Source organism: Chiloscyllium plagiosum, unplaced genomic scaffold (assembly GCF_037043375.1).
Source record: "Chiloscyllium plagiosum isolate Xiang-an unplaced genomic scaffold, Cpla_swu_hap1 HiC_scaffold_7, whole genome shotgun sequence".
Taxonomy (NCBI): Eukaryota; Metazoa; Chordata; class Chondrichthyes; order Orectolobiformes; family Hemiscylliidae; genus Chiloscyllium; species Chiloscyllium plagiosum.
The window spans coordinates 121,749,302-121,766,016 of record NW_028270145.1 but is presented as its reverse complement, the minus strand read 5'-3'; the positions used below and the strand labels follow the sequence as shown (position 1 = coordinate 121,766,016).

The following is a 16,715-nucleotide window of genomic DNA, read 5'->3' as shown; positions in this document are numbered from 1 at the left end:
GAGTCCAACAAAGCTTGTTGTGGATGACCACTCCCAGGAGCTTGACACTCTCCACTCGTTCCACCTCTGTGCTATTAATGTGTAGTGGGGGCGCATGAGTAACATCCTGCCAAAAGTCAGTAATGAATTCCTTGGTTTTGCCGGCATTGAGAGCTGGGTTGTTCTCACTGCACCATTCTTTCAGGTCTTCCACCACCCGTCTGTCGTCTGTTTCGTCGCCATCTGAGATTTGACTGACTATGGTGATGTCATCAGCGAACTCGTAAATGGCATTAGTCTGGTATTTGGCGATACAGTCATGGTATACAGTGAGTATAGTAGAGGACTGAGTACACACCACTGGAGGGCTCCAGTGTTGAGTGTTAGTGACAATGAAATATTGTGCCCAATCTTCATTGATTGTGGCCTGTGGGTCAGGAACTGAGGATCCAGTTGCAGAAAGTGGGGCTTTGTCCGAGATAACTAATTCAGTCTCGAGGGGATAATAGTGTTGAAGGCTGAATTGTAGTCAATGAGTAGGATTCTTACATAGCTGTTCTTGGTGTCAAGATGTTCTAGGGATGAGTGAAGGGCAGGTGATATAGCATCTGATGTGGATCTGTTGGTCCGATAGGCAAATTGGAGTGGGTCAAGAGTACTGAGGAGGCTGGAGTTGATTAATGCCAGGAACAGTCTTTCAAAGCACTTAATGACCACCAAAGTTAGGGCCACTGAGCAGTAGTCATTGCAACATGCTGCAAGAGCCTTCTTAGATACAGGGATGATGTTGGCCCTCTTGAAACAGGCAGGGGCAGTGCCCTGCTGCAGGGAGAGGTTGAAGATGTCCGAGAAGACATCTGCCAGTTGATCTGCACACACTCTGAGTGAACGGCCTGATACTCCATCTAGTCCCATAGTTTTCCTTGGATTCACACAAAGGAAAACTGATCTGACCTCTGATGCAGTAAATGTTGGGATAGGTTCGCTAGGACTTGTCAGAATAGGTGTAATCTCTCCGCCAAAATTCTGCTCAAAGCGAGCATAGAAGGCATTGAGACGATCTGGGAGGGATGTGTCATCATCTTCTATCTTTCACTGTCTCTTTTTAGAACCTGTGATGTCATTCAGTCCTTGCCATAGTCGCCGGGTGTCTGTCTGGGTCTCTAGTTTGGATCGTTATTGGTCCTTGGCTGTCTTAATGGCTCTGCAAAGGTCATACTTGGATTCCTTATATTTGAGTGGGTCTCTGGATCTGAAGGCCTCACGCCTGGTTTTTCGCAGGTTATGTCTGTCCTGATTCATCCAGGGTTTCCTGTTGGGGAACAACCGGATTTCTTCCTCGGCATGCAGTCCCCCACACTCTTGCTGATAAAGTCTGTGACGGTAGTGGCGTACTCGTCCAAGGTACCTGCAGACTCTTTGAACAAGGCCCAATCAGCCAATTCCAGATAGCACCGGAGTTGATCTTCTGCCTCCTCCGACCAGCATTGGACCTGTAACCGCGAGGGGGTCTCCTGCTTGAGCTTTTGCCATGTAAGCCGGGAGAAGAAACACGGCATTGTGGTCGGAGTTTCTGAAATAAGGGCAGGGGATGGAACGGTAGGCATCCTTCACAGTGGTGTAGCAGTGGTCTAAAATGTTCGGGCCCCATGTGGGATAGGTAATGTTCTGGTGGTACTTGGACAATACCTTCCTTAGATTAGCTTGATTGAAATCGCCAGTCACAATAAACAAGGCCTCGGGGTGTTCCGAATCCAGGGTGTTAGTAGTGGAGTACAGCACATCCAGAGCTTCCTCAACCTTTGCTTGTGGTGGTATGTACAGGGGCGGCATTTGATGGTGAGGAGTTCAAGGTTTGGGGAGCAATGGCTGCCCAGGCTTGCAATGCCCATGCGTCACAAGTTGTTGATTAAAAAAGCAAACCCCTCTAACCCTTTGTCTTACCCGAGGACACTGTGAGGTCCATACGATGGACAGAAAAACCATCAGCCTGAAGTGCGCAGTCGGGAATGGATGGTTTGAGCCAGGTTTCTATGACTTAATTGAGATGTGTAAGATAATCAAAGGGTTAGGTAGGGTGGACAGTGATTCTTCTTCCTCAGATGGCAATGGGTGTGGAATGCCCTGCCTGCAACAGTAGTAGACTCGCCAACTTTAAGGGCATTTAAATGGTCATTGGATAAACATATGGATGAAAATGGAATAGTGTGGGATAGATGGGCTTCAGATTGGTTCCACAGGTCGTTGCAACATCAAGGGCTGAATGGCCTCTACTGTGCTGGAATGTGGTATGTTCTATGTAGTCTGACCAGAGCCTTATAAAGCCTCAGAAGTAGATCCCTACTTTTATGTTCTAGTCCTCTTGAGATGAATGACAACATTGTACTTGTCTTCCAAAGTTCGATTCAATCTGCAAGTTTACTTTATAGGAACAGAATCAGGCCTTTCGGCACATCAAGGCTGCTATACCATTTGATCATGGCTGATATGTTTCTCAACCCCATTTCTTTTTACACCACTCCACCAAACATTCTATTCTTCCTTCAATTGTATTCCATCTGCTATTTCTTTGCCTATTTGCCTAACCTGTCCAAGCTCTTCTGCAGCCTCCCCACTCAGCACTACCTGTCCCTCCACCTATCTTTGTGTCATCGGCCAAACTTAGCAACAAAGCCCTCAGTTCCTTCGTCCAGATCATTGATGTATAACTTAAATACTTGTGGTCCCAACACAGATCCCTGCAGAACTCCACTAATCACCTGTTACCATCCTGTGAAAGACTCCTTTGTCCCTACTATCTGCTTTCTGCCAGTCAGCCAATCCTCTATCCATGCCACTACCTTACCCTGAACATCATATCTTATTTAGCAGCCTCCTGAGTAGTACCTTGTCAAAGGCCTTCTGGAAATCCAAATAAATCATATACACTGGCTCTCCTTTGCTCTCCATTTGCTTGTACAGTAGAACCTCAATTATCCAAACGAGACAGGTGGGGAGTATTTTGTTCGGATAATTGAGCGCTCAGATAACTGATCTGATCGTAAATAAGCGGTAATTTGTGTGTGTCAGTTATCCAAACATTTCTCGCTATCTGACAATGCACACCATAATGCTGTTTAACGACTAACTGATCTATCGTAAACAAGTGGTAATTTGAGTGTCAGTTATCAAACATTTCTTTGTTATCCGGTAGTGCATGCTATCATGCGGTTTGATTGATATTTGAATGCTGAGTTGCCTAATGCCGTTTTTGCAGGACCTTGAGATCTAGTTCGGATTATCCAAAAATCAGGTAATTGATGTTCGGATAATCAAGGTTGTACTGTAATTTCTTTAAAGAGTTGTAACAGATTTATCAGGCTTGACCTCCATTGACGAAGTCGTGCTGACTGATCCAATTTTACCATGCACCTTCAAGTCCTAAGCAATGTCATCCTTAATAGAATTAGAATCCCTACAGTGCTAGCCCTTCAGCCCAACAAGTCCACACTGATCCTCTGAAGAATAATCAACCCAGACCCATTCCCCAACCCCTACTCCTACCCTATATTTACCCCTGACTAATGCAGGAGAAAGTGAGGTCTGCAGATGCTGGAGATCAAAGTTGAAACTTTATTGCTGGAACAGCACAGCAGGTCAGGCAGCATCCAGGGAACAGGAGATTCGACGTTTCGGGCACAGGCCCTTCTTCAGGAATGAGCAGAGAGTGTTCAGCAGGAGAAGATAAAAGGTAGGGAGGAGGGACTTGGAGGAGGGGCGTTGGAAATGTGATAGGTGGAAAGAGGTCAAGGTGAGGGTGATAGGTCGGAGTAGGATGGAGGCGGAGAGGTCAAGAAGAAGACTGCAGGTCAGGAAGGCGGTGCCAGGCTGGAGGGATCCGGCTGAGACAAGGTGGGGGGAGGGGGGATGAAGAAACTGGTGAAGTCCAAGTTCATCCCCTGCGGTTGGAGGGTTCCCAGTCGGAAGATAAGACGCTCCTCCTCCGACCGTCAGGTTGTTGTGGTTTGGCGGTGGATGAGTCCAATGACCTGCATATCCTCGGTGGAGTGGGAGGGGGAGTTGAAATGCTGTGCTACAGGTTGGTTGGGTTGGTTCGTCCGGGTGGCCCAGAGGTGCTCTCTGAATCGCTCCGCAAGTAGGCGGCCTGTTTCCCCAATATAGAGGAGGCCCTGACTAATGCACCTAACCGACACATCCCTGAACACTATGGCAATTTAGCATGGCTAATTCACTTAACCTGCACATCTTTGGATTGTGGGAGGAAACCCACGTAGACATAGGGAGATTGTGCAAATTCCACACAGACAGTCGCCCAAGGCATGATATGATCCCAGATCCCTGTGCTGAGAGGCAGCAGTGCTAACCATTGAGTCACCATGTCGCCCATAATAGTGCACTCTACAATTTTACCAATGCCTGACGTCAGGGTAATCAGCCTTTTATTTCTCATCTTCTGCATCTCTCCCTTCTTAAACAGGGATGTTAAATTAACCATTTTTCAGTCCTCTAGGACTCTCCATGACTCCAGAGATTCCTGAAAGATCACACCAATGCCTCCACAATCTCCTCAGCTATCACCTTCAGCACTCTAGGGTATAGCTTGGGTCCATGTAATTTATCCATTTTCAGACCTTTTAGATCAGATTCCCTACTGTGTGGAAACAGGTCCTTCAGCCCAACAACTCCACACCAACCCTCTGAAGAGTAACCCATCCAGTCCCATTTCCTTTTGACTAATGCACCTAACACTATGAGCAATTTAGCATGGCCAATTCACCTGACCTGCACATCTTTGGACTGTGGGAGGAAACCCACACAGAGGTGAGAAAAATGTGCAAACTCCACACAGACAGTTGCCCGAGGCTGGAATTGAACCTAAGACCCTGGTACGGTGAGGCAGCAGTGCTAGCCACTGAGCCACCGTGCCACCCAGCACCTTCACCTTAATGATGACCACTACTCTCACCTCTGCCCCCTGACTCTCTTGAAGTTCTGATTTACATTAATATATTCCATCGTGAAAACCTATTCATTTTCTCCACCATTTCTTTGTTCCCCATTATTACTTCTCTAACCTTATTTTCCAGCAGTCCAATGTCCACACTTCCCTCTCTTAACTTCTAGATATCTAAAAAAAAACTCTTGCCTTCTAATTACATTAGCTTACCCTCATATTTCGTCCCCTTCTCCCTTACTGCATTTTTATTTATCCTCTGCTGGTTTTTAAAGGTTTTCCAATCCAGTGGCTTCTCACTGGTCTTCACCACATCATATGCTTTTACTTTTGTTTTTGTCAGCCATAGTTGTCTCCTCTCTATAGTATGTTTCTTCTTTCTTGGGTTGAATTTCTGTTGTGCCTTCCAAATTACCCCCAGAAACTCCTGCCATTGCTATTCAACCATCTTATCTGGTAGATTTTCCGTCCAATCAATTTTGGCCAGCTGCTCCCTCATGTCTTTGTAGTTATCTTTACTCAATTTTAATACGGTTGCATCCAATTCCCTTTTCCCTTTTGAACTGTAGGGTGAACGTTGGATTAGGCATCCATTAGGGCTTCACTCTACACATTCAAATGTTGGGTGGCATGGTGGGTCAGTGGCTAGCATTGCTGCTTCACAGTAACAGAAACCTGGTTCAATTCCATCCTTGGGTGGCTGTGTTAATTTTGCGTATTCTCCCCATATCTGTGTGGGTCCCCACTGGGTGCTCTGGTTTCCTCCCATAATCCAAAGTGCAGGCTAAGTGGATTAGCCATGGAAAATGCAGGGTTAGGGGGACAGGGTCGGAGGAGGGTCTGGGTCAGATACTCTTCAAAGGGTTGGTGCAGACTTGATAAGCTGAATGGCCTGCTTCTGTGCTGTACAAATTCTATGAACTTTTATATTATGGCCATTGCCCCCTAGGGGATTCCTCCACTTTAAGCTCCCTATTCAAATCTGTACCATGACTCATGGAATACACGGAAAACTAGTCATTTGGATATAAAACTGGCTCAAAGGTAGAAGACAGAGGGTGGTGGTGGATGGTTGCTTCTCAGACTGGAGGCCTGTGACCAGTGGAGTGCCACAAGGATTGGTGCTGGGTCCTCTACTTCTTGTCATTTACATAAATGATTTGGATGCGAGCATAAGAGGTACCGTTTGCAGATGACACCAAAATTGGAGGTGTAGTGGACAGCGAAGAGGGCTACCTCAGATTACAACAAGATCTGGACCAGATGGGCCAATGGGCTGAGAAGTGGCAGATGGAGTTTAATTCAGATAAATGCGAGGTGCTGCATTTTGGGAAAGCAAATCTTAGCAGGACTTATAAACTTAATGGTAAGGTCCTAGGGAGTGTTGCTGAACAAAGAGACCTCGGAGTGCAGGTTCATATCTCCTTTAAAGTGGAGTCGCAGGTAGATAGGATAGTGAAGAAGGCATTTGGTATGCTTTCCTTTATTGATCAGAGTATTGAGTACTGGAGTTGGGAGGTCATGTTGTGGCTGTACAGGACATTGTTTAGGCCACTGTTGGAATATTGCGTGCAATTTTGGTCTCCTTCCTATCGGAAAGATGTTGTGAAACTTGAAAGGGTTCAGAAAAGATTTACAAGAATGTTGCCAGGGTTGGAGGATTTGAGCTATAAGGAGAGGCTGAACAGGCTGGTGCTGTTTTCCCTGGAGCGTTGGAGGCTGAGTGGTGACCTTATAGAGATTTACAAAATTATGAGAGGCATGGATAGGATAAATTGACAAAGTCTTTTCTCTGGGGTCGGGGAGTCCAGAACTAGAGGGCATAGGTTTAGGGTGAGAGTGGAAAGATATAAAAGAAACCTAAGGGACAACCTTTTCACTCAGAGGGTAGTACGTATATGGAATGAGCTACCAGAGGATGTGGTGGAGGCTGGTACAATTGCAACATTTAAGAGGCATTTGGATGGGTATATGAATAGGAAGGGTTTGGAGGGAAATGGGCCGGGTGCTGGCAGGTGGGACTAGATTGGGTTGGGATATCTGGTTGGCATGGACGGGTTGGACCGAACGGTCTGTTTCCGTGCTATACATCTCTATGACACTATTACTTATCACCAAATCCAAAATTGCCTGTTCCCCAGGGGGCTCTACCACAAACTGCTCCAAAAATCCATTTCATAGACATTCCACAAATTCCTCTTCTTGGGATCTGCTATTAACCTGATTTTCCAGACACCAATTGTCCATCAAGACTACACCGACAGATGAAGTCCTTCTAAACTAAAATGTCTTCACTTCTACATTGTCCATACCCCTCTATTCTCTGCATATTTGTGTATCTGTCAAGATGCCTCATGAACATTGCTTTTATATCAATCTCAACAACCTTTTCTGGCAGCGCATCCCAGCCACTTATCACCCTGTGTATAAACACTTGCCTCACAGCTCCTCTAAACTTTTCCCCTTTTACCTTAAAGCTATGACTCCTAGTAATTGACATGAGCAAAATTCAAGAGAGTCGGGGGCAGAGCTAAGAATGATGGTCATCACCCAGGAGAAGGTGTTAGAAAAACTGAATGGCCTGAAGGTGGATAAATCACCTGGACCAGATGCACTACACCTCAAGGTTCTAAGGGAGATAGCTGAAGAGATAGTGGAGGCTTTTATGGTGATCCTTCATGAATCACTAGAATCAGGGAGGGTCCCAGAGGCCTGGAAAATCACTAATATGACACCCCTATTTAAAAAGGGAGTAAGGCAAAAGATGGAAAAGTACAGACCAGTTAGCCTAATCTTGGTCAATGGTAAGAGCCTGGAATCCATTGTGAAGGATGAGATTCCTGAATACTTGGAAGTGTATGGTAAAATAGGGCAAAGTCAGCATGGTTTCATCAAGGGGAAGTCATGCCAGACAAATCTGCTAGAATTATTTGAGGAAGTAACGAGCAGGTTAGACCAAGGAGAGCCAATGGATGTTATCTACATGGATTTCAAGCAGGCCTTTGACAAGGTACCACATAAGAGGCTACTGATTAAGATAAGGGCCACTGCATCAGGGGGAAGGTCCTAGCATGGACAGAATCTTGGCTGTCTGTCAGAAAGCAGAGAGTGGGAATAAAAGGGTCCTTCTCAGATAGCAGCCAGTGACAAGTGGTGTTCAGCAAGGCTCTGTGTTGGGGCCACAGCTTTTCACTTTATACATTAATGATCTAGATGAAGGAGCTGAGGGCATTCTGGCTAAGTTTGCAACGATATAAAGATAAGTAAAGGGACAGGTAGCATTGAAGAGGCGGAGAGGCTACAGAAGGATTTGGATAGGTTAGTGGGCAAAGAAATGGCAGATGGAGTACAAAGCGAGAAAGTGTGAGGTCATGCACTTTGATAGTAAGAATGGAGGCATGGACTATTTTCTAAATGAGAAGAAAATTTAGAAGTCTGAAGTATAAAGAGACTTGGGAGTTCTAGCCCAGGATTTTTGTCAGGGTAAACTTGCAGGTTGAGTCAATAGTTAGGAAAGCAAATGCAATGATGGCATTTATGTTGTGAGGACTTGAATATAAAAGCAGGGATGTATTTCTGAGGCTTTATAAGGCCCAGGTCAGACCACATTTGGAATATTGTATGCAGTTTTCGGCTCCATATCTCAAGAAGATATACAGGCCCTGGAGCATGTTCAGAGGAAGTTCACAAGAATGGTCCCAGGAATGAAAAGCTTAACATATGAAGAGTGTTTGAGGACTCTGGGTTTATACTCAATGGCGTTTAGAAGAATATGGGGGGATCTAATTGAAGGATACAGAATACTGAATGGCCTGGACAGAGTAGATGTTGGGAGATGTTTTCGTTGGTAAGAGAGACTAGGTCCCAAGGGCATAGCCTTAAAGTAAAGGGAAGACCTTTAAGAATGGAGATAAGGAGACATTTCTATTGCCAGATAGTGGTGAATCTATGGAATTCATTGCCAGAGATGGCTGTGGAGGTCAAGTCATTGAGTACATTTAAGATTAAAATTGATAGATTCTTGAGTTCAAGGGGATCAAGGGTTACAGGGAGAAAGTGGGAAAATGGAGTTGACAAACTTATTAGCCATGATTGAATGGCAGGTCGATGGGCTGAATGACTTAATTTCTGCTCCTATGTCTCTTGGTTTACTTCCACCTGAGGACTACTCTTATTTCTATCCGTAAGTATATTAAGACTTACAGAATTATGGTCGCTAATCCCGAAATGCTCCCCAACTGAAACTTCGATCACCTGGCTGGGCGCATTTCCCAGTACCAGTACTCAGTACCATAGACCAACTAAGGCTCTTCCTTAGTTGGATTATTTACATATTATTTCAGAATACAATCCTGGACATACCTAACAAATTCTCACCCATCCAAGCCCCTGGTACAAAAGGAACCCCAGTTAATTTAGGAGAAGTTAAAATTACCCACCACAACAACCCTGTTGTTTTCATATTTTTCCATATTCTGTCCACTTAGCTGTTCCTCTATCACCTGCTGGCTGTTGGGAGGACTGTAGTACAATTCCATCAAAGTGATTCTACCTTTCCAATCCTGAGCTCTACCCAGAATGCCTCGTTGGATGAGCCCTCCAAGGTATCCTCCCTTAGTACAGCTGTGACATTCTCCTTGATCAGTAACGCAACTACCCCACCTCTTTTACATCCCTCTCTATCTCGTCAGAAACATCTGAATCCTGGAATGTTAAGCTGCCAAACTTGCCTGTCTCTCAACCTAGTCTCTGTCATAGTTACAACATTAGAGTTATATATGTTACTCCAAATGCTAAGTTCATCTGCCTTACCTGTCATACTCCTCACATTAAAATAAAGGTATTTCAGTCAGTTCCGCCGTCTTCAGTAACCTCCACCTGTCTGTTCTTCGTCTTAGTCGAAAAGTGTGGCGCTGGAAAAGCACAGCAGGTCAGGCAGCATCTGAGGAGCAGGAGAGTCTCTCAACCTAGTCTCTGTCATAGCTACATCAGAGTTATATATGTTACTCTAAATGCTAAGTATCTGGAATGCTGGCAGGGCATTCCATGAACTTAATCTGGCTTTTATTGGTAGAGGAATTGAGTTCCGGAGTCCTGAGGTCATGATGCAGTTGTATAAAACTCTGGTGCGGCCGCATCTGGAATATTGTGTGCAGTTTTGGTCGCCATACTATAGGAAGGATGTGGAGGCACTGGAACGGGTGCAGAGGAGGTTTACCAGGATGTTGTCTGGTATGGAAGGAAGATCGTATGAGGATAGACTGAGACACTTGGGGCTGTTTTCATTAGAGAAAAGAAGGTTTAGGGGTGACTTGATTGAGGTGTACAAGATGATTAGGGGGTTAGATAGGGTTGACAGTGTGAACCTTTTCCCTCGTATGGAGTCGGGTATTACAAGGGGGCATAGCTTTAAATTAAGGGGGGGTAGATATAGGACTGAAGTTAGGGGTAGGTTCTTCACTCAGCGAGTCGTAAGTTCATGGAATGCCCTGCCAGCAGCAGTGGTGGACTCTCCCTCTTTATGGGCATTTAAGCGGGCATTGGATAGGTATATGGAGGATAGTGGGTTAGTATAGGTTAGGTGGGCTTGGATCGGCGCAACATCGAGGGCCAAAGGGCCTGTACTGCGCTGTATTCTTCTATGTTCTATGTTCTATGTTCATCTGCTTTACTTGTCATACCCCTCACATTAAAATAAAGGTATTTCAATCAGTTCCACCATCTTCATTAACCTCCCCCCGTCTGTTCTTCCTCTTAGTTGAAAAGTGTGGCACTGGAGAAGCACAGTAGGTCAGGCAGTATCTGAGGAGCAGGAGAGTTGATGAAGGGCTCTCCTGCTTCTCGGATGCTGCCTGACCTGCCGTGCTTCTCCAGCACCCCACTTATTGACTCTGATGTTTCCCGCATCAGCAGTCCTCACTTTCTCCTGTTCTGCCTCTTAGTCTTACTGGCCTCAGTCTCAGATTCCTCCTTGGTAATTTTACTTGCTGACCTCCTGTTCAGGTTCTCACTCTCTTGCCACACTAGTTTAAACCTTCCCAAGTGGCGCTAGCAAACCTACCTGTCAGGATATTGTTGCCTCTGCAGTTTAGATGCAATCTGTCCTTCTTGTCCAGGTCTCAGCTGCCTTGGACATCTCAATGATCCGCATATCTGAAGCACTGCCACCTACAACAGCTCTTTAGCTACATATTTAACTGTACTATCTTTCTATTTCTCCCTACAGTAGCACGTGACACAGGAAGTAATCTCTTTCTGCTGATGTCATTCATTTGTGTTGCATGGCACTATCACCGTGGCACTATCCTGACAGGTAGGTTTGCTAGTGCCACTTGGGAAGGTTTAAACTAGTGTGGCAAGAGCGTGAGAACCTGAACAGTAGGTCAGCAAGTAAAATTACCAAGGAGGAATCTGAGACTGAGGCCAGTAAGACTAAGAGGCAGAACAGGAGAAAGTGAGGACTGCAGACGCAGGAGAGATCAGAGTCAACAAGTGGGGTGCTGGAGATGGGACAGACTTCAAAAAGATCTAGAACCCAAGATTGGGCATCCATGCCATGAGGCACCATGGGTCATCAACAGCAGAACTGTTCTCCATCACTATCTGCAACCTCATAGCCTGGCATATACTCCCACTCAACCATTAATATCAAGTCTGGTTCGATGGAGAGTGTAGGGCAGCATGCCAGGAGTAGTACCAGATATACCTTGAAAATGAGAGTCAACCTGCTGAAGCCACCAAAGAGTACTAGTCATGTGTCAAACAGCATAAGCAGCAAGTGATTGGCATAGCTAAGCGATCCCACAACCAACAGATCAGATCTAAGCTCTGCAGTCCAACCACATCCAGACATGAATAGTGTGGATAATTTTAAAAACTCATTGGAGGACAAAGCTCCACAAATATTCCCATCCTCAATAATGGTATAGCCCAGTACATAAGTGCAAAAGATAAAGCTGAAGCATTCGCAGCAATCTTCAGCCATAAGTGCCAAGAGGAAGATTCATCTTGGGCTCCTGTGGACCCCAGCATTTCAGATACCAGTTGTCAACCAATTCAGTTCACCCCACATGATATCAAGAAACAGTTGAGACACTGGATACTGGAAAGATTATGGGCCCTAATGACATTCTGGTGATAGTACTGAAGACTTGTGCTCCAGAATATGGACTAATACATGCGCGAGTTAAAAGGTGGTCATGAAACCTCATGGTGCAATGAAGGTAAAGGTTGGGGGCCAAACAAGGTGGGATACCACCGTCCTATGCAGTGGGCGCACCACTAGCCCATCTCACCCACACTGTCAGGGAGGTGGAGAACACGTGTTAGGACCCAAAAGATGGTGAACTATGCCTGGGCATAGAATCTAAGAAGTTACATCTGGTGGAGGTCCTAGCAGTCCTGACATACAAATTGGTCATCCTACCTTGGTATAGGAGCGAAAGACAAATCGAACCATCTGGTAGCTGGTTCCCTCTGAAGTTTCCCTCAGGATAGCTGGTGCTCGTCTTCCACACAGTATTACCCAGTGAATGATTAGAGGTCTTGGGGCTGAAAAGATCTCGACCTATTCGCAAACTTTAAATGGGTAAGAAGCCAGACTCGCTGGCTTGGAGCCAGGTGTGGAATGTGAGTGCCTGGTTGGCCACTTTTGGTAAGCAGACCTGATCCTGCAAGATGAACTGAATGCTGGGTTAAGGCGCCCAATCCCAATGCTCATCAGACTCCACAAAAGGTGTTGTTGATAACCATAGCAGGATGGGGGCCATGGAAGTCGGAATCTGTGAAAGAATGTGTAACAATTGACCTGCCAAATCAACCAGCCCTGAAAATGGATGGCGCTGGAGCATCGGGCCCAAACCCAGCCATCGCTGGCAGAGCCTGTGGGGGCTACGCTGTGACAAGTAGGAGGGCCACTGCGGTTAGGTGAGCACAGAAGCCCAGGGCCCAGGTGGAACTGTTGTAGAAGCAAATCTTAGTGGTTGTAGCAAATATTCAATCTAGAACTTTGAAGACCAAAGTGGAGAAGGGATCCATGTGAATAGTAGTTGAACATGGGTCAGTCAATCCTAAGAGACAGGCGAGTGCTGTTCCGAAGGGCAATTGAAAGGGAGTCAGGTTCAGAACCCCGAATCTAGAGTGGCGGAGATTGGTACCTCACAGCTTCCAGTGCAGAAATGTAAATGATCCTGGAGAACCAGGACAAATCCAACCCAGCTAATTACCACCCCATCAATCTACTCTCGATCATCAACAAAGTGTCAAATGATATCCTCAATAGTGCTATCAAGCAACACCTTGCATCATTGTTAGCCATCGGTGAAGTCCAAGAAGACTGGAGGGTAGTGTATGTTGTACCATTATTCAAGATGGGTTGCAAGGAAAACCAGGGAACTATAGACTAGTAAGCCAGTGGTAGGTAAGTTGCTTGAGAAGATTCTGAGGAGTAAGATATACATGCATTTGGAAAGACAGGGTTTGATTAGAAGTAGTCAGCATGTCTTTGTGAATGGGAGATCATGCCTCACAAATTTGTTTGAGTTCTTTGATGAAGTGAGCAGGAACATTGATGAGGGCAGGGTTGACGATTCTATATGAATCTCAGTAAGACCTTTCATAAGGTTACACATGGTAGGCTGCTCTGTAAGGTTATGTCGCATGGAATCCAGGGCAAGCTGGCAAATTGGATATACAATTGGCTTGATGGTAGGAAGCAGAGGGTAATAATGGAAGGATGCTTGTCGGACTGGAGGCCTGTGACTAGTGGTGTGCCTCAGAGATCGGTGCTGCGCCGTTGCTGTTTGTTATCTATATCAATGATTTAGATGAGAATGTAGAAGGCATGATTAGTAAGTTTGCTGATGACACTAAAATAGGCAGTATCGTGGATGTGAGGAAGGTTCTCAGAAATTGCAGCAGGACCATGATCAGTTGGGGGGATGGGCCAAGAAAAGGCAAATAGAGTTTAATATAGAATAGGGTGAGATCTTCCATTTTGGAAAGTCAAATCAAGGCAGGAGTTTCATGGTGAATGGTAGGGCCTTAAGGAGTGCAGTGGAACAGAGCGACATTGGAGTTAGGTGCACAGTTCTCTGAAAGTGGAGTCACAGGTAGACAGGAGAATGAAGAAGGCTTTTGGCACACTGGCCTTCATCAGGTCATTGAGTATAGAAGTTGGAAAGTTATATTGCAATTGTACAGGACGTTGATGAGGCTGGACTTGGAGTACTGTGTTCAGTTTTGGTCACCTTGCTATAGGAAGGATGCTATTAAACTGGAAAGTGTGTAGAAACAATTTACAAGTATGTTGCCTGGACTCAATGGTCTGAGTTATAGGGAGAGGTTGGACAAGCTCAGACCTTTGTCTTTAGAGCTTAATGGACTGAGGGGCACCCTTCTCAAGGTGTATAAGATCATGAGAGGCATAGAAACGGCGAATGCATTCAGTTTTTTTTCCAAGGTTGGGGAATCGAGGACTAGAGGGCATCAGTTTAAGGTTAGAGAGGAAAGAATAAAAGGAAACATGAGGAGCAACTTTTCTATACAGAGGGTGGTATGCACACGCCAGCAGAAGTGATTGAGGTGGGTACATTAACAACATTTGAAAGGCATTTGGACAAATACATGGATGGGAATTAATTAGAAGGATATGGGGCAAGTGCAGGGAAATGGGGTTAGCGTGGATGGACAGTTTAGGCCAAAAGGCCCATCTCCATGCTGTAGGACTCTATGACTTGCTCAGTGACACCCAGTTTGGATTTCTCCAGAGCCACCCACATCCTGCCCTCATTACAGCCTTGGTTCGAACACAGATGAAAGAGCTGAATTAAAGAGGTGAGGTGAGAGTTAAAGCCCTTGACATCAAGGCTGCATTTGACCAGAGTGTGGTATCCAGTATTGCTAGAAAAACTGGAATCAATGAGTATCAGGGGGCAAACAGTCTGCTGGTTGGAGTCATTTCTGGCACATAGGAAGATGGTCATGGTTGTTGGAGGTCAGTCATTTCAGTTCCACGACCCAGAGTCATAGAGATGTTCAGCATGGAAACAGACTCTTCAGTCCAACTCATCCATTCCAACCAGATATCCTGAACTGATCTCGTCCCATTTGCTAGCATTTGGCGCATATCCCACTAAATCCTTCCTATTCATACAATCATCCAGATGCCTTTTAAATGTTGTAATTGTTTCAGCCTTCACCACTTCCTCTGGCACCTCATTCCATACATGTATCACCCTCTGCTTGAAAAAGTTACCCCTTAGGTCTCTTTTAAATCTTTCCCCTCTCACCTTAAACCTGTGCCCGCTAGTTTTGGACTCCCCTAGCCTTGGTTGCTCACCCTATCCATGCCCTTCATGATTTCATAAACTTCTACAAGGTCACTCCTCAGCCTCTGACGCTCGAGGGAAAGTAGCCCCAGCCTCTCCCTATAGTTCAAAACCTCCAACCCTGGCAACATCCTTTTAAACCTTTTCTGAAAAACATCCTTCCTATAGCAGAGAGACCAGACTGAACGCAGTAATCCAAAAGTAGCCTAACCAATGTCCCAAACATCTCTTGAAGAGAAACAATATCCAGGCTTGTGCTTGGAAACATAATGGGAGACAGCGAGGTCTGTAGATGCTGGAGATCAGAGTTGAGAGTATGTTGGTGGAAAAGCACAACAGGTCAGGCAGCATCCGATGAAGGGCTCCGGCCCGAAACGTCAATTTTCCTGCTCCTCGGATGCTGCCTGACCTGCTGTGCTTTTCCAGTGACACACTCTTAACTTGGAAACATAATGTCCTTCCTTCTTAATTGCTTGGTTAAAATCCTGGAATTCTCCCTCTAATGGCATCATGGGTCAACCCACAGCAGGTGGACTGCAACAGTTCAAGAAGACAGCTCACCAGCACTTCTCAATGGCCACTAAGAACAGGTAAAAAAATGCTGGTCAGCCAGCTACGCTCACAAATGAATATTTTTTTAAAACCAATATGGATCACAGCCTCTGGTTACTCACTTTAAAATATCCTATGCCTGTTTAGAGACATCCTTAGCCTGGCACCAGGGAGGCAAACATGCCATCTTGAAGCCTCACTTGTGGCCATAGACATGCATATCTGTGCTCCTGATTATAGACTTCCCATCACTACTTGCTTCCACTTCAATTCTCCCTGCTGTACAACAGTTCCAGTCATAGTGACACTGATCTGGCTGCTGCTGCTGCTTTCCTAAGAGAGGCCAACCCCCTAACAGTATACAAAATGTTATACTTGTTGAGAGGGGAATGGCTACAGGTGACTCCTGCACTGTCTGACAATGCTTATGCAAACTTCCTGGTGGTTATCCAACTCTTCTGTCTGTGTAGCCCTTACTGATTGTGACCAGCTCTCCAATCATGCTATCCATAACATTTTCAATCTTCTTGATGCTCCATCCACAGCTCTAGGTGCCTAATGTGGAAATCAGGAGCTGCAGCTGAACACGCTTATTGCATTTGTACTTACCATAGAGACTGGAAGTGTCCTTGATTTCCCACATATTGCAGGAGGAGTATTCCATGGGGCTGAGTTCTCCTGCCATTGCAAACTTTATTGACTAAATCAACCTTATCAAATACAGACAATAATCCGGGGACTGATTATACAATCTAATCCACTAGTTACCAGACTCAGGTCTCTCACTCACATTCTTTATTCCTAGCAGACTACAACCACAAAATAAAGTAATTTATCTCTCTCCAGACACCACTCATTCAGTCTGCAAACCTGCTTCTTCAGCAGCCAAGCCAACGGTCATG

General features: G+C 45.5%; 1 protein-coding gene and 1 pseudogene across 1 annotated transcript in view; one reads left to right on the top strand and one right to left on the bottom strand.

Annotated features, from left to right (window-relative positions):
* LOC122551869 (E3 ubiquitin-protein ligase MARCHF4-like) overlaps window positions 1-16,715 on the bottom strand; it is a 281,240-nt gene that overhangs the window by 189,774 nt on the left and 74,751 nt on the right. The gene's annotated exons all lie outside the window — the stretch shown is intronic.
* On the top strand, window positions 12,096-13,255 carry LOC148149694 (28S ribosomal RNA; annotated as a pseudogene).